The sequence below is a fragment of the Pteropus vampyrus genome, unplaced genomic scaffold, assembly GCF_000151845.1.
Source record: "Pteropus vampyrus isolate Shadow unplaced genomic scaffold, Pvam_2.0 Scaffold12, whole genome shotgun sequence".
Lineage (NCBI taxonomy): Eukaryota > Metazoa > Chordata > Mammalia > Chiroptera > Pteropodidae > Pteropus > Pteropus vampyrus.
Window position 1 is genome coordinate 7,453,892 of NW_011888793.1, and position 14,255 is coordinate 7,468,146.

The following is a 14,255-nucleotide window of genomic DNA, read 5'->3' on the forward strand; positions in this document are numbered from 1 at the left end:
ATCAACTTTGTAAAGTTGCCCATATTAGCAAAACAAATTCAAGAGTATAATTGATGAATATATCAATAGATTTTGTTTTATTTTAAAAAACTCAAAATTGTTTTATTGATTCGGGAAAAATATAAAATTTTCCATAGATTAAACTCACATTAGTCTGCAGTGTGTACTGATAATTATATACACAGAGTAATTTTAAAACATAAGTATTATGGACTTTAGTTATTGATTATGGTACAATGGATGATAACCTATTATGTAATTAGCTTCACATATCATTGTGTAGATTGACATTTTCAGTATTTGAAAGAATAAAATATATTCAACCTAGCCATCAAGCTTTTTCCCCAAAGAGAAAAAAAAAATCACAAAAAGTCTGATGTAAATAGTAAGACTGGCCCGACCCTAAAGAAAATAAAGTGGCAAAAAAAAAAAAAAGATTTATTTAATGAAATACAAACATTCCAAATATAATGTGATTTGGGAAGGCTTCCGCAGCCTTAATACAAAATGATCGTGTGTTGAATTCTTAAGCCCTGAGGAGCTTACAGCTCAGGTGTGCAGTTTTATATTATTGGGAAAATAGATGTCTATCCCACAAACCTCAGTCCTTCTTAGTTTTGATTCAAGATTCTAATTTCTATTGAGAGTATATTTTGTCAACTTAAAGAAGGGACGTTTGTACTTATTCTCTTTTCATTGTCAGAAATATTTAAATAATATTTTATACTTAGTAAAGGAGTTTTTGCTACGTACTGTATGTTGAACTGATCACCGATTTTAGATGTAAAAGGACAGTTATGCCAACAATTAGGCCATGTGAGCTATAACATCACCAATCCTGACAAGGCATAAGCAACCCAACGTCGGGATTTTAAGATGCATGAATGAGTAAGTAACCATGGGGTAGAAAGCACAAAACCTGCCTCAAAGGGTACATTTTAGCAAAAAAAAGAAGTCAATTAAATGGGAGGCCATTACAACCCAGTAGAGGAGGAAAGAAAGTTATACACAGACCTGAATTTTTGAACAATTCAAAATAAAAAGAAATACAGAGTTTCTTATTTATTTCAATACAGCAATGACATTTGGGGAGCACAGGGTTGTCACTGTTAAATTTCATTTCCCTAGTTTCAATATTTTAAAGTATTTAGAATTATAACCCAAAGGATGCTCAGCTAATTGTTCCCAGGTCAGCAGCTGTATTAATCAGTTCAGACTGTTGTAACGAAATACCACAGACTAAATGGCTTAAACACAGAGATTTCTTTTCTCTCAGTTCGGGAGGCTGGAAGTTCAAGATCAAGGTGTTGGCAGGTTTGGTTTCTTTGGAAGCTTCTCTCTTTGGCTTGCAGATGTCTACCTTTATGTTGTGTTCTCACATGGTCTTTGTAGGCATTTTCCCTGGTGTGTTCCTTTTGTGTATGGATTTCCTCTTATAAGGTCACTAGTCATACTGGCCTCATTTTAACTTAATCACCTTCTAAGAACTACAAATATAATCACATTCTGCAGTACTTGGAGTTAGGGCTTCAAAATGTGAGTTTTGGGAAGAAATAATTAAGCTAATAATAAAATATAAAAGCTACCTCAGAAGTGTTGTGTCCAGAATAACCAGATCCAACTTGAGTGCTCTTAACCAGGAGACAGTTTATTAGCCGGCGGCTGTCCTTGCAAAGGAGCAGCCTCGAAATGCCAAGATACAAGGTTTTTAAGCCCCAAATCCCATTCCTCATTCTGTCTTAAACACAAAGGTCCATCTTTCTCCTATTCACTACCTGTCAACCCACTGGTCAGGTGTGCAAGCGGGAAGTACAGAAGCAGAAAGCTTGTGTTAGAATGTTATGTTCCTATGGGTGATTGCCTATGTTCCCATGGACAATAGCCGGTGTTCCCATGGGCGATGGCCAAACAGTAATTTTCAGCTTATATACAATTGATTATTTTTCATGCCACGCAAGCAAGCAGGGTTACACAGGCTAAAATTGGCAGTTAGCGTATGAGCTCATTGTTACAAGTTTCATGATTAACAGAATGTGGTTAAGGGTTCCAGAAACTAGGCCTAAGTTATAGACTTCCTTTGTCCAATTTCAGGTTTTAATTATTCTTTAACCCTTTCACATTTCAGCAGGCCATTACAGAAGTAGGGCCCAGACAGAGAGCTGAGAAAAGGATTCTTGGTATCATTTCTGAGAAAGAGGAAAATGAACCCTCACTATGTGAGGTCTTCTCTCCTTACTCTTTTATGATATCCTTTATAAATTCTTCCTCAGTCTATAATCTATTTACATATCAATCTAATTGCTAATAATTCTTCCCTTCTACTTATTCTTTTATGTATATATATATATATTTAATTTTAATCTGTGCTTCCTTGTCCCTTGGTTTTGCTTGCTCAGCACTAAAAAGAAAGAAAAATCAGTTTTTTATATGTAAAACATACCATAGTTTACTGCCAGGTTATTGTTGTTGTTGTTGTTTTAATAATGAGAAAAAGTGGCAGGCAATAATTGCTATTTAATTTGCCAAATTTTCAAAAACCAGATTAGTACATGTTAAATCAAGGAAGTGTCTGATTTTTTTTTTCTGGAATTACAAAGTTCATGAGTAGAATACTTGGGGTTTTATTTAATTTTTCTTGTAGCAGAGAATTCTAGAGATGATAAACCCTTAGATATATAGTTTTGGATTTTTCTGGGTTACTTATATTTATTTTGCAGACTCTTTTTTGGTTTTAAGAAATGGGAGTCAGGTTAGTGACATAACCCTGGAAGCACAATATCTTATTATAATGTGTAAAATATTCATGGAGTTCCTAAAAGTAGTATTTATATAACCTTCAAAGATTTAGTGTAGGTGGGTCATATAGAGAAAAAGGTAGAATGTAAACTCTTAGTCAACCTCTTGATCTGACATGTAATACAGCTAAAAGAATAAAGCCTTTACAAGGCCTTCATTTTATAAGGGATGATGCTTACTGAGTTCATTCCTGCTTTCCATCATACCGTGTTTGAAAGTGACCACTGAGTGAAGGCATACTCAGTTGACATATGACTTAAAAACTACTTGCAGAAATTATTTACCTCGAGAATTTATTTGCATATTTTATATAAAGATGCCCGAACATACATGCATTATAGATTATTAACCGTATACAATTTAATGTATAGTCTGTTCAATGTTTGTAGTTCTGTTATGGTCCAGTCATCTGTACTCTCTTAATCTCTTTGATACCTCCTTTTGGAAGAGTCTTTGTGGAGAGATGATATCTTTGTATTATGTTACTCGTATACCAATTTAAATATTGACAAGGTTTAACTTTCTGATTTCCTAGTTTAAACTACTAAAAGAGGAACTTTGTCTTATTTGCTAATCAGAAAAATGTCAGACTCCCTTATTTATGTAAAATGGTCCTACTTTTTTGCTCTGCCTTGATCAGCTTTATTTACTTAGAAGATTTTATTACCGTTCAGAATGTTTGCATCTTTTCCCTGTCAGTTCCTGGTTCCTCCTTAATGATGAGTGTAATTCCTACCCAACTGTTGTCAGGCTTGCTTGTGTGATGTGATTTGTTCAATAATATATGATAGGAAATGATGTGCAGCACTTCTGGGCAAAAGCTTTAGAGATCAGATAAGGGCTGATCATCTAGCCAGAGTAAATAAAAACAAGCAGGGCTTTAGCTTATTTGCAAATAATAGATATCATGAACAGGAAATAGACACAATTTTTTGTTAGGTCACTGAGAGTTTTTAGTATTGTTTTCCCAATATGATACAGACTAAACCAACTATTGTGATCAGGGAAGGACCTGGATCCTTTCCTGTGTCATTGTTTCATTTATAATCTTTATCCTTTATAGATGATCTTGTTGTTTTCCATGATTTCAAATATTTGCACTAAAAGTCTCTAAATTCACAACTCTATCTGAGACTTCTCCTGTCTTTCACATTGCAGTATTGTAATTTACCTAAGTGGAATGTCCATTTAATTATCTCTTAGATGTCATCACCATATGCAGAGAGAATTATTGATTGTCCTCAACATACCGAGCCTCCTCTATGCCATCCAGTCTTTCTTTTTTATTAATTACATTTATTGAGTTGACACTGGTTAATAAAATTATACAGGTTTCAAGAGTACTATTCAATAATTCATCATCTGTATATTGCAACTTGTGTCCACTACCCAAAGTTAAATCTCCTTCCATCACCATATATTTGATCCCCTTTAAACTTATTTACCTCCCTTCTTCCTGCTTTTCCTCTGGTAACCACTAAAGTGTTGTCTCTGTCTATGAAATTTTGTTTGTCTTCATTTGTTGCTTTCAGTTTTATATCCCACATATGAGTGAAATATCATTCTCAACCCTTTTTGTCTGACGTATTTCATTTAGCATGATAATCTCAATCTACCTATGTTGTTACAAATGTCAGTATTTCGTCTTTTTTATGGCTGAGTAATATTCCATTGTATATATATACCACAACTTCTTTGTTCAATCATCTATCAAAGGGTGCTTCATTTGTTTCCATGTCTTGGCCACTGTGAATAATGCTGCAGTGAACATTGGAGTGAAAATATCTTCATGGATAAATATTTTCAATTTTTGAGGTGGATATCCAAAAGAGAGATTGCTAAGTCATACTGTAATTCAATTCTTAGTTTTTTTGAGGAACCTCCATACTGCTTCCATAATGGCTATATCAGTTTACATTCCCATCAACAGTGTATGAGGGTTCCTTTTCCCCCACAATCTCTCCAACATTTGTTATTACTTGTCTTGTTGATAATAGCATTCTTATAGATGTGAGGTGGTATCTTATTGTGGACTTGATTTGCATTTCCCTAATAGCTAGTGAAGCAGAGCATCTTTTCATATGTCTTTTGGCCATTTGTATATCTTCTTGGAGAAGTATCTGTTCGGGTTGTCTGCCCATTTTTTAATTGGATTTTTTTTTTGGCTGAATTCTATGAGTTTTTTATATATTTTGGATATTATTTCCTTATCAGAAACTTTGCAGATATCTTCTCCCATTCACTTGGTTCTATCTTTGTTTTGTTGATGGTTTCTTTTACTGTGCAGAAGCTTTTTAGTTTGGCGTAATCTCATTCATTCTACTTTTACTTCACTTGCCTTTGAGCAAAAATTTATTAAATTGTCTCTAAGACCAAGGTCCATGAGTTTAGTACGAGTGTTTTCTTCTATGCAATTTATTGTTTCATGACTTATATTTAGGTCTTTGATCCATTTGGGTTAATTTTGGTGTATGGTGACACAGAGCAGTCTAGTTTCATTCTTTTGCGTGCGACTGTCCAGTTTCCCAGCACCATTTAATGAAGAGGCTTTCTTTTCTCCCTTGTTTGTTTTTGGCTTCTTTGTTGAAAATTATTTGCCCATATGTACATGAGTTTATTTCTGGGCTTTTAATTCTGTTCCATTGGTCTGTATGTCTTTTTCTGCCAATATCATGCTGTTTTGATTATTGTTACTTTGTAGTATAATTTGAAGTCAGGCAGAGTGATAACTCCTGCCTTGTCCATTTTTATCAGAAGTGCTTTGGCTGTGCAGACATTTTGTAATTCATATAAATATGATGGTTTTTTCCCCCTTCTAGTTCTTTAACAAATACCATTTGGATTTTGATGGGAATTGCATTAAATCTATAGCTTTTGCTAATATGGCCATTTTAACTATGTTGATTCTTCCAATCCATTAGCATAGAATATCTTTCCATTTCTTCCTATCTTCTTCAATTTCTTGTGTTATAAGAAATAGCACCACAGTTCACTGAGTCTTTCAAGCTAAAACTGAGCTTCATCTTTGATATGCCCCTTTTGTCATCTGAACTATCAATATATTCCAACAATTTTTCTTGAAAATGTTTTTGCAAATCCATTGGCTTCTCTTTATATCCATGGCTACTACTCTAGCCCAGACATCACCACCTTTTACCTACATTTCTGTGAGACTGTCTTCCTTTTTCTATTTTTATTTACCTAGTCTCTTTTCCACAGTGAAGCTACAGTAAACTTCCTAAATATATCTCAGATCAAGTCTCATCCTGCTAAAATTTTTTCAGTTGTATTTTACAACTCAAAACTCTAGGAGGAGGTCAACAGGGGGGAAAAATTAAGTCATTTCTTCAAGTAAATAAATAAATAAAGTTTAAAAATACAAACAAAAATTATTAAATTAAAAAAAAAAATCTAAATGCCTTTTTATGTCCTTAAGGCTGTGCATTATCTGGCCCTCACCAGCCTCTCTAGCACCATTTTATGCTGCCAGCCTCCTTGCTTACTATGATGCAGCTATATTGGAATTCTTGTGGTTGCTATAACAAGCCACCTGACTCCCAACTCAGGCCTATGCAAGCTCTTTACAATTTTAGAATTTCTTCCCTTTATTTACATAATAGATTCTTTTCTAATCATCAGTGGTTTTATCTAAATCACACATCCTGAGAGAGCTTTGCAATGACTTTCCTAATTAAATAGCCCAGTCACAGTCTCCTGCATTGTCAGCATCACTTGCCAGAATGGTGCATTTGTTACCACGGATGAACCTACATTTAACACATCTTAATCACCCCAAATCCATAGTTTACCTTAGTGTTCACTCTTGGTGGTGTACATTCTCTGCGTTTAAATAAATTTATAATAACATATAGCTATCATTATAATATTATGCAGAGTATTTTAACCATCAAAAGAATTCTCTGTTTTCTAACTCTTCATTCTTCCTGTGCTCCCAAACTCCTGACAACCACCGATCTTATTTGTTGTGTCTATAGTTTTTCCTTTTCTAGGATGTCATATAGTTGGAATCATACAGTATGAGTCTTTTTATATTTGGCTTCTTTCATTTTTTAACATGCATTAATGGGTCCTCCATGTATTTCATGGCTTGTTAACTCATTTCTTTTTAGTGCTGAAAATATAATTATTGTCTACATGTGCCATAGTTTGTTTATCCATTCACCTGCTGAAGGATATCTTGCTTGCTTCCCAGTTTTGGCAGTTATGGATAAAAGTGGTATATACAACTATGTGTAGGTTTTTGTGTGATTGCTAGATTGTATGATGAGAATATGTTTAGTTTTGTAAGAAACCACCAAATTGTCTTCTAAAATGGCTATACCTTTTGCAATTTCACCAGCAGTCAGTGAGAGTACCTGTTGCTCCACATCCTCACCAACATTTCATGTTGTTAGTGTTCTAGAGTTTGGCCATTCTAATATGTGTGTAGTGGGAGCTCAGTGTTTTAATTTGCATTTCCCTGATGACATATGACGTGGAGCACATTTTCATATACTTATTGGCCATTCGTGTATCTTTTTTTGATAAAGTGTCTGTTAAAGTCTTTGGCCCATTTTTTAATGGAATTGTTTGTTTTCTTATTGTTGAGTTTTAAGAATTCTTTGTGTATTTTTTGATGATAGGTGCATATTTTGCTCATTCTCTTGGCATTGTCTTTCAAAGAGCAGAAGTTTTCATATTAATGAAATCCAGCTATCAGTTATTTCTTGCATGAATCATACTTTTAGCGTTGTATCAAAAAAGGCATCACCATACTCAAAGTCATCTAGATTTTCTTGTAGGTTATCTTCCAGAAGTTTTATAGTTATGAATTTTACATGTAGTTCTGTGATCCATTTTGAGTTCTTTTTTTGTGAAGGGTGTAAGATCTGTTTCTTGATTCCTTTTTTTTTTTAAGGTAGGTGTCCAGTTGATTTAGCTACATTTGTTGAAAAGACTCTTTATTTCACTGTGTTGCCTCGCTCTTATGTAAAATATCAGTTGACTATATTTATGAGGGTCTGTTTCTAGGCTTTCTAATCTCTTCTGTTAATCTATTTGTTTATTCTTTTGCTAAAACTACACTCTTTTGATTATCATAGCTTTATATTCAGTCTTGAAGTTGGGTAAAATCAGTCTTCCTTTTTATTTTCTTCTTCAATACTATGTTGGCTCTTCTGAGTCTTTTGTATAAACTTTAGAATCAGCTAGTTGATTTAAAAATAGCTTGCTGGTATTTTGTCTGGGATTGCATTTGAATTCAGTTAGTCTTGAATGTTGTAAAAAGGAGCCCTTCTTTGCAGATTCATCACCTATGCTACATACTCACTGATGCATAGGCTATTGCCTGAAGCACATGGATGTACTCAGTTTGTTAAAATTCATCAAGCTGGATTGTCAGGATTTGCTCATGCTTCTCTGTGTATGTTACAGTAAAAATTTTGCTTAACATATTCTTACATTGTTGATTTTTAATTGATTGATTTAGTTGATTGATTAGTTTAAACTGCAGTTAATTTTTTTCCTACTCAGGATGTCAGGGATTTGTGAGGAATAACAGATCAGTATAGAAAGTGAAGTTAACTTCTACTTTTCTTTCTTATCTATGTGTAGTTATGTGTGTTGTTTTATAGCCATATATGTACATATTCGTATAGAACCAAAATGTGAAGAACTTTGTATTAAGTCTAAATTTATTGTGAATCTAGTTTTAAGAGTCAAAATTGTGTAATTTGTGGTAAGCCATTGAAGTTAACATCTCTTCATCTTTAAAGAGGGTAATCTTATCCTCTGTAGATATATTTGAGATACTATTGAAATTGTCTAACTAAAAGACTGGATACATCATAGGCACTTAATAAATGTGGTTTCCCTTACCTTTTATTATTTTTTAACACATTTATTTACTTATGTATTTAATCAGATTTTTTTAGAGCAATTTCAGATTCATAGCTAAATTGAGAGGAAGGTACAGAGATTTTCATTGTCTGAAAGATGTGAAGTGGCTTATATTTCTCTTATAACTCCATTCCCAAGTTTTAACCTCTGTAGTTTGGATGAAAATATTACCAAATGTTTTCAAACCATTAAAATCACTCATTATGTAATAGAAATAAGGAAAGTTCTCTCTAATTATGTTGGCTACTGAGACACTGTTAATCAGCAGGTTTGCCTAGATATCTCTGCCAGAGGAGGCAGTTGTGGTGTAACAACTGGGTCACCTTCTTAACAACTTTATTATACAGTAGTTTGTGTATTTTCTTGTTGACAGATTTAGAGCACTTTGTGAAAGCAATAATTGTACTGGGACTACAGCTGGCAGGCTTCCTTAGTAAAAAAAAAAAATGTAGAACGAGGTTGCTATAATACTTTTTACTGTTAATAGGCAAATGAAGCAGTCTGTGTAGTTTCATTAAGGAATTACACTCTCTCTAACATTGCACTAATTAAAATTGCTTTGAATAGACAATAGTGAGTTGCTTTGCAATGTCTGCCCAAGTAAAACTTAGCAGATACCTCATGAAAATGTTTTTTGGATTACCAGAGGGATTCTATGTATACAACAAATAAAGAGCCATAAAATGAATCATTTGGGTGTATTCACTGAAGTTAATCTTTCAAATAAAACAGGGGAGTATTTCTAATCCTTTAATAAAGGACTTAAAGGGAATGTAGACTCGGTGGTACATTTCTCTTTCTTTATTTCTTACTATAGTCTATAGTAAATAAGTCCTTTTAGTTAAATAAACATCATGTGCACAAAAGTACAATAACTCTTCCTACACAAATAAATGCAGCTGACTATGTTTTGTGATGGAATAACACTTTATTCTGTAGTACAAAAATTCTTTCTCACCTCATCACCAAATATTTATCATTCTCTCCTTTGGGGAGAATCTTATCCTGCATAATTCAACATTTAATTGTAAATGACTACTTCATTTGGTGGAGAAAGCTTTGGTCAAATGTGCTAAACTATAAATGTTTCAAATCATATTATTTTCTCAGTGGTATTAATGGAGAAAGTTTCTGTATCCTCTAAATGTGTGGGAGAGAGTACAAAAATGACAGGTTTGGCACAGCAAATTTGACTAATTTCAGTAGACCAGCAATTATCAATTTTCTAAATATTGAAATATCATAATATTTTTTTCCAAAAAGCAATAGATATTTAATATTTATTGTGCATATACTAAATCTGTTGAAATGTCAAGAGTTACTATTTTTAAGTAAAATATTTATTTATTTATTTATTTATTTATTTATTTATTTATTTATTTTTTAGGCGAGGCAACTCTTGGTTGCCCTCAGAGATTGCCAGGATCTTGTCAGCTTACAATCCTTTATTTTTTATTTTTTATATCTACAGCACCTGGTCTTCCTTTGTGGTCTCCCATCCAAGTACTAACCAGGCCCAACCCTGTTTAGCTTCCGAGATCAGACAGGATCGGGCTTGTTCAGGGTGGCATGGCCATAGACCAGAGTGAAACATCTTTAAAAGGAGTATAGTGGGAACATGATATTCTATAAGATTTATTATACATATAAATTAAAAATGAAATTAAAAAGTTCAACACAAATTTATAACTTTATTGAACATTGAGCATTTAGTTAATTTAGTTTGTGTGTGTGGGATGTTTCTTTTATATTGTTAGATCATTTTGTATGTTTAATATCCTTTCAATTTTAATAATCCTTGAAAACACTAAGAACATTATCTAGTTGCTCCATCCTTAAGTACTTTCCCAAGAGAAAAGAAAGTTTATATCTTTAAAAATATTCGTATGAGTATTCACAGCAGTTTTAATTTGTAATGGCTCCAAACTGCAAACCACCCAAAAGAGACAGAGATTATAGTGTCTACATACAATGGAATACTACTCAGTAGCAAAGAGAAATGAACTATTGATGCATACAACAGAATGGACAAATATAAAAAAAAAATAACCTAAATGAAAGAAGATAGACAAAAGAGTACATATGACAATCCTATTCATATAAAACTCTAGAAAATGCAAACTATAGTAATGAAGAGCAAAACAGTTGTTACTTGAGGAAATAGTTGGGAAAGGACAGAGGGACATTACACAGGGGCATGAGGGAACTTTTGTGGGGTAAGAAGAGATGGGCTCAGTATATGTGATTTTGGTGATGGTTTTACTGCTGTATGTATGTGTCAAAACTTATAAAATTGTTTTATAAAAATGTATATGTAGTTTTTTCATATTAATTATACCTCAGTAAACCTGTTAGTTGATAAACAAGAGAGAGAAAGGAAGCATTCACCTCTACAAGAGGGCTAACTGCTGATTTCAATCATTTCAGAAGTACTTATTCATATTAAAGAATTTATACTGTCAAGAGATATTAAACTATCCTTAGATTATTAGGTAGTGTCATTTGGTAGCTATGCAGAATATAGGTGGCATTTAATCAGGTGGCATTTTGTCAGTTTACTTATGTGGTATAACAAATATATTTAAAAGTTACAATTCTAGATATATTTATGTAGCTTATTGTTAAAATTTAATGATATATACAGTAATTAAGACAGTCTGATATTGGTGAAAAAACAGACAAATAGACCAATGGACCAGATTAGATAGCCCAGAAATAGACCTATCAAAATAATAAACTGTTCTTTGACAAAGGAGTAAAGGCAATACAGTGGAACAAAGGCTATCTTTTCAACAAATGGTGCTAGAACAACTGGACTTCCAATGCAAACAAAAAAAAATTAATCTAGACACAGACCTTACACGTTTTGCAAAAATGAACTGAAAATGGATGACAGACATAAATGTAAAATGCAAAAACTAAAAAACTCCTGGAAGATAACCTAGAAAAAACCTAGATGACCTTATGTATGGTGATACCTTTTATTTTTGATACTACGCCTAAGGCATAATCCACAAAAGAAATAATAGATGAGCTGAGCTTCATTAAAATTAAAAACTTTTGAACTGTGAAAGAAAGTGTCAAGAGAGTGAGAAGATAAGCCATAGACTTGGAGAAAATGTTTGCAAAATACATATCTGTTAAAGAACTGTTATCCAAATATAAAAGAATCTTAAAACTCAACATTAAGAAAACAATTCTTTTAAAAAATGGGCTGAAATTCTTAACAAACACCACATCAAAGGAGATATACAGGTGATAAAATATGTCTTCATGGAAATGCATATTATAGCAGCAAAGAGGTACCGCTATATGATCATTAGAGTGGCCAAACCCCAGAACGCTGACAACATCAAGTGCTGGTGAGGATGTGGAGCTATGGGAATTCTTATACATTGCTGTTAGGAATGAAAACTGACTTTGGAAGACAATTTGGCAGTTTCATACAAACTAAACATTTTTACCATATGATCCAGTAATTGTGCTCCTTGTTTACTCAAAGGCGTTGAAGACTTCTATCATGGAGAAACTTGCACATAGTGGCTTTATTCATAATTGCCCAAACTGGTAAGCCACTTAGATGTGCTTCAGTAAGTGAATGGGTAAATAAGTGGTACATGCAGGCAATGGGATATTATTCAGTGATAAAAATAAATGAGATATCAAGCCATAAAAATACATGTAGGACCTTTAAATGCATGTTACTAAGTTAATATGAAAAAGCCACACTATATGATTCCAACTACATGCCATTTTAAGAAAGGCAAACTGTGTCAACAGTAAAAAGATTGGTGGTTGCTAGGGATTAAGGGGGAGAGAGGGATGAATAGGCAGTTCACAGAGAATTTTTAGGGCAGTGAAACTATTTTGTATGATACTATAATGGTGGCTATATATCGTTATTCATTTGTTCAAACTCAAAGAATTTACGACACCAAAAATGAACCCTAATATAAACTATGGGCTTTGGGTTATAATGATATGTCAATGTATGTTCATTTCTTGTAACAAATATACCACCCTGGTAGAGAAATTTGATAATGGGGGAGGTTATGTATGAGTAGGGCAGAAGATATATGTGAAATCATTATCTGATTTTGCTGTGAACCTAAAACTGTTCTAAAAATGTCTATTAAAATTTAATGATAGTTCAGATAAGTCTTCCTTAATTTCATTTTTATTGTCCTCCAATTTTATAATCTAAAATAAATTGATAATATGGTGTGCCTGATAGTGTGCTAAACACTTTCCAAACATTATTAAATACATGCAAAGTGTGCAATTTTATGTAAATAGGCAACGGGAAAAATAAACCAATCATTTATGACATAAATCAGTACTATTTGAGTTCTCACTGTATAGTGTAATCAAAATTCAGAACCTACATTGATATTCCTGGAAAAAAAAAACCCAAAACATGAAATTGTAGTACACATATTTTTCCTTTTTTTATTGTCTATATATCAGAGTTTTTTAAACAATAGATATATATTGTTGAAATTACCAATTTTATTAACTAAGGTAGAATTTAGTCTGTATTAAAATTTTAAGAAAAAATTATTGAGATAAGGAAGACTGTGAGAGAAGTAGGTTTGGGGGAAAATTAAGAGTTCAGTTTGGGATATGTTATGTTTGAGATGTTTATGCATCATCCAAGCAGAGCTGTGGAGTGGACAGTTTGATATTTAAGCCTGGAGTTCAATGTAGGGCTTAGGACAAGAGATATAAACTTTTGAGTGATCAGCATAGAGATGGACCTTAAAAGCATGAGGCACCTTAGGTGTGTAAGCATGGACAGAGAAGAGAGAGGCCTAAGAACTAAGCTCTGGGACCTTCTCCAAGTGCTAAGTCAGGAAAGTGAAGAAGAACCTGGAAAATAAATTGAGAAGCAGCATCCAGTGACGGAGATGGAGAACCAAGGCAGAGCGTGGAGTAATGGAGGCCAGATTTTTTTTTGTAAAATGGTGGCAATTATACTACCACACTCATAAGTTGAGGAGCAAGAGTTGATGCAAATGTGATGTTTAGCACATAATTTGTGCTCAATAAATATGAACTAATTACTTTAAATGTTTATAGGGAAAAAAATGCCTCTACTTCATTATTGTTGAAATATATTATCAAATGCTTGAGTCTGAGAGCCCTTCTGTTAAAAACCAAGCCACATAAAATACAAGGAAAGCATAAAGTCCTGAAACAATGACTTCAGTAAAATTTAGTGCTTTTTGAAGTCAGACAAACTTGGTTTTGAACCTTGGCTCTCTGTTGATCATGGACATGTTACTTAGCCTTGCCGAGACTCAACTATCCCATAAAGATAACAGTACTTTTTCAAAGGATTGATAAAAAGATTAAATCAATAAATATATGTAAAGTGTCTACCTTTCATAACTAAACTAAGCTGTTAATGAATTCCAGAAAATTAAAGTCGAGTATTTCCATGCTTTATTTCCTTAAAATGAACCTCAGGTTTCCCATTACCCTGAATTAAGAGACAGCTGAAGCTTTAATCTGTGACAACATTGGGTCCTTAGTAAAAAGAGTATTTGGGAAATGTGTTC

At 33.1% G+C, this 14,255-nt stretch overlaps 1 non-coding gene across 1 annotated transcript; it reads right to left on the reverse strand.

Moving 5' to 3' along the window:
• Positions 1–10,156: 10,156 nt before the first annotated feature.
• LOC111732885 lies at positions 10,157–10,275 on the reverse strand. Its single transcript, XR_002777750.1, has one exon. It is a non-coding gene; the product is annotated as a 5S ribosomal RNA (ribosomal RNA).
• Positions 10,276–14,255: the final 3,980 nt, after the last annotated feature.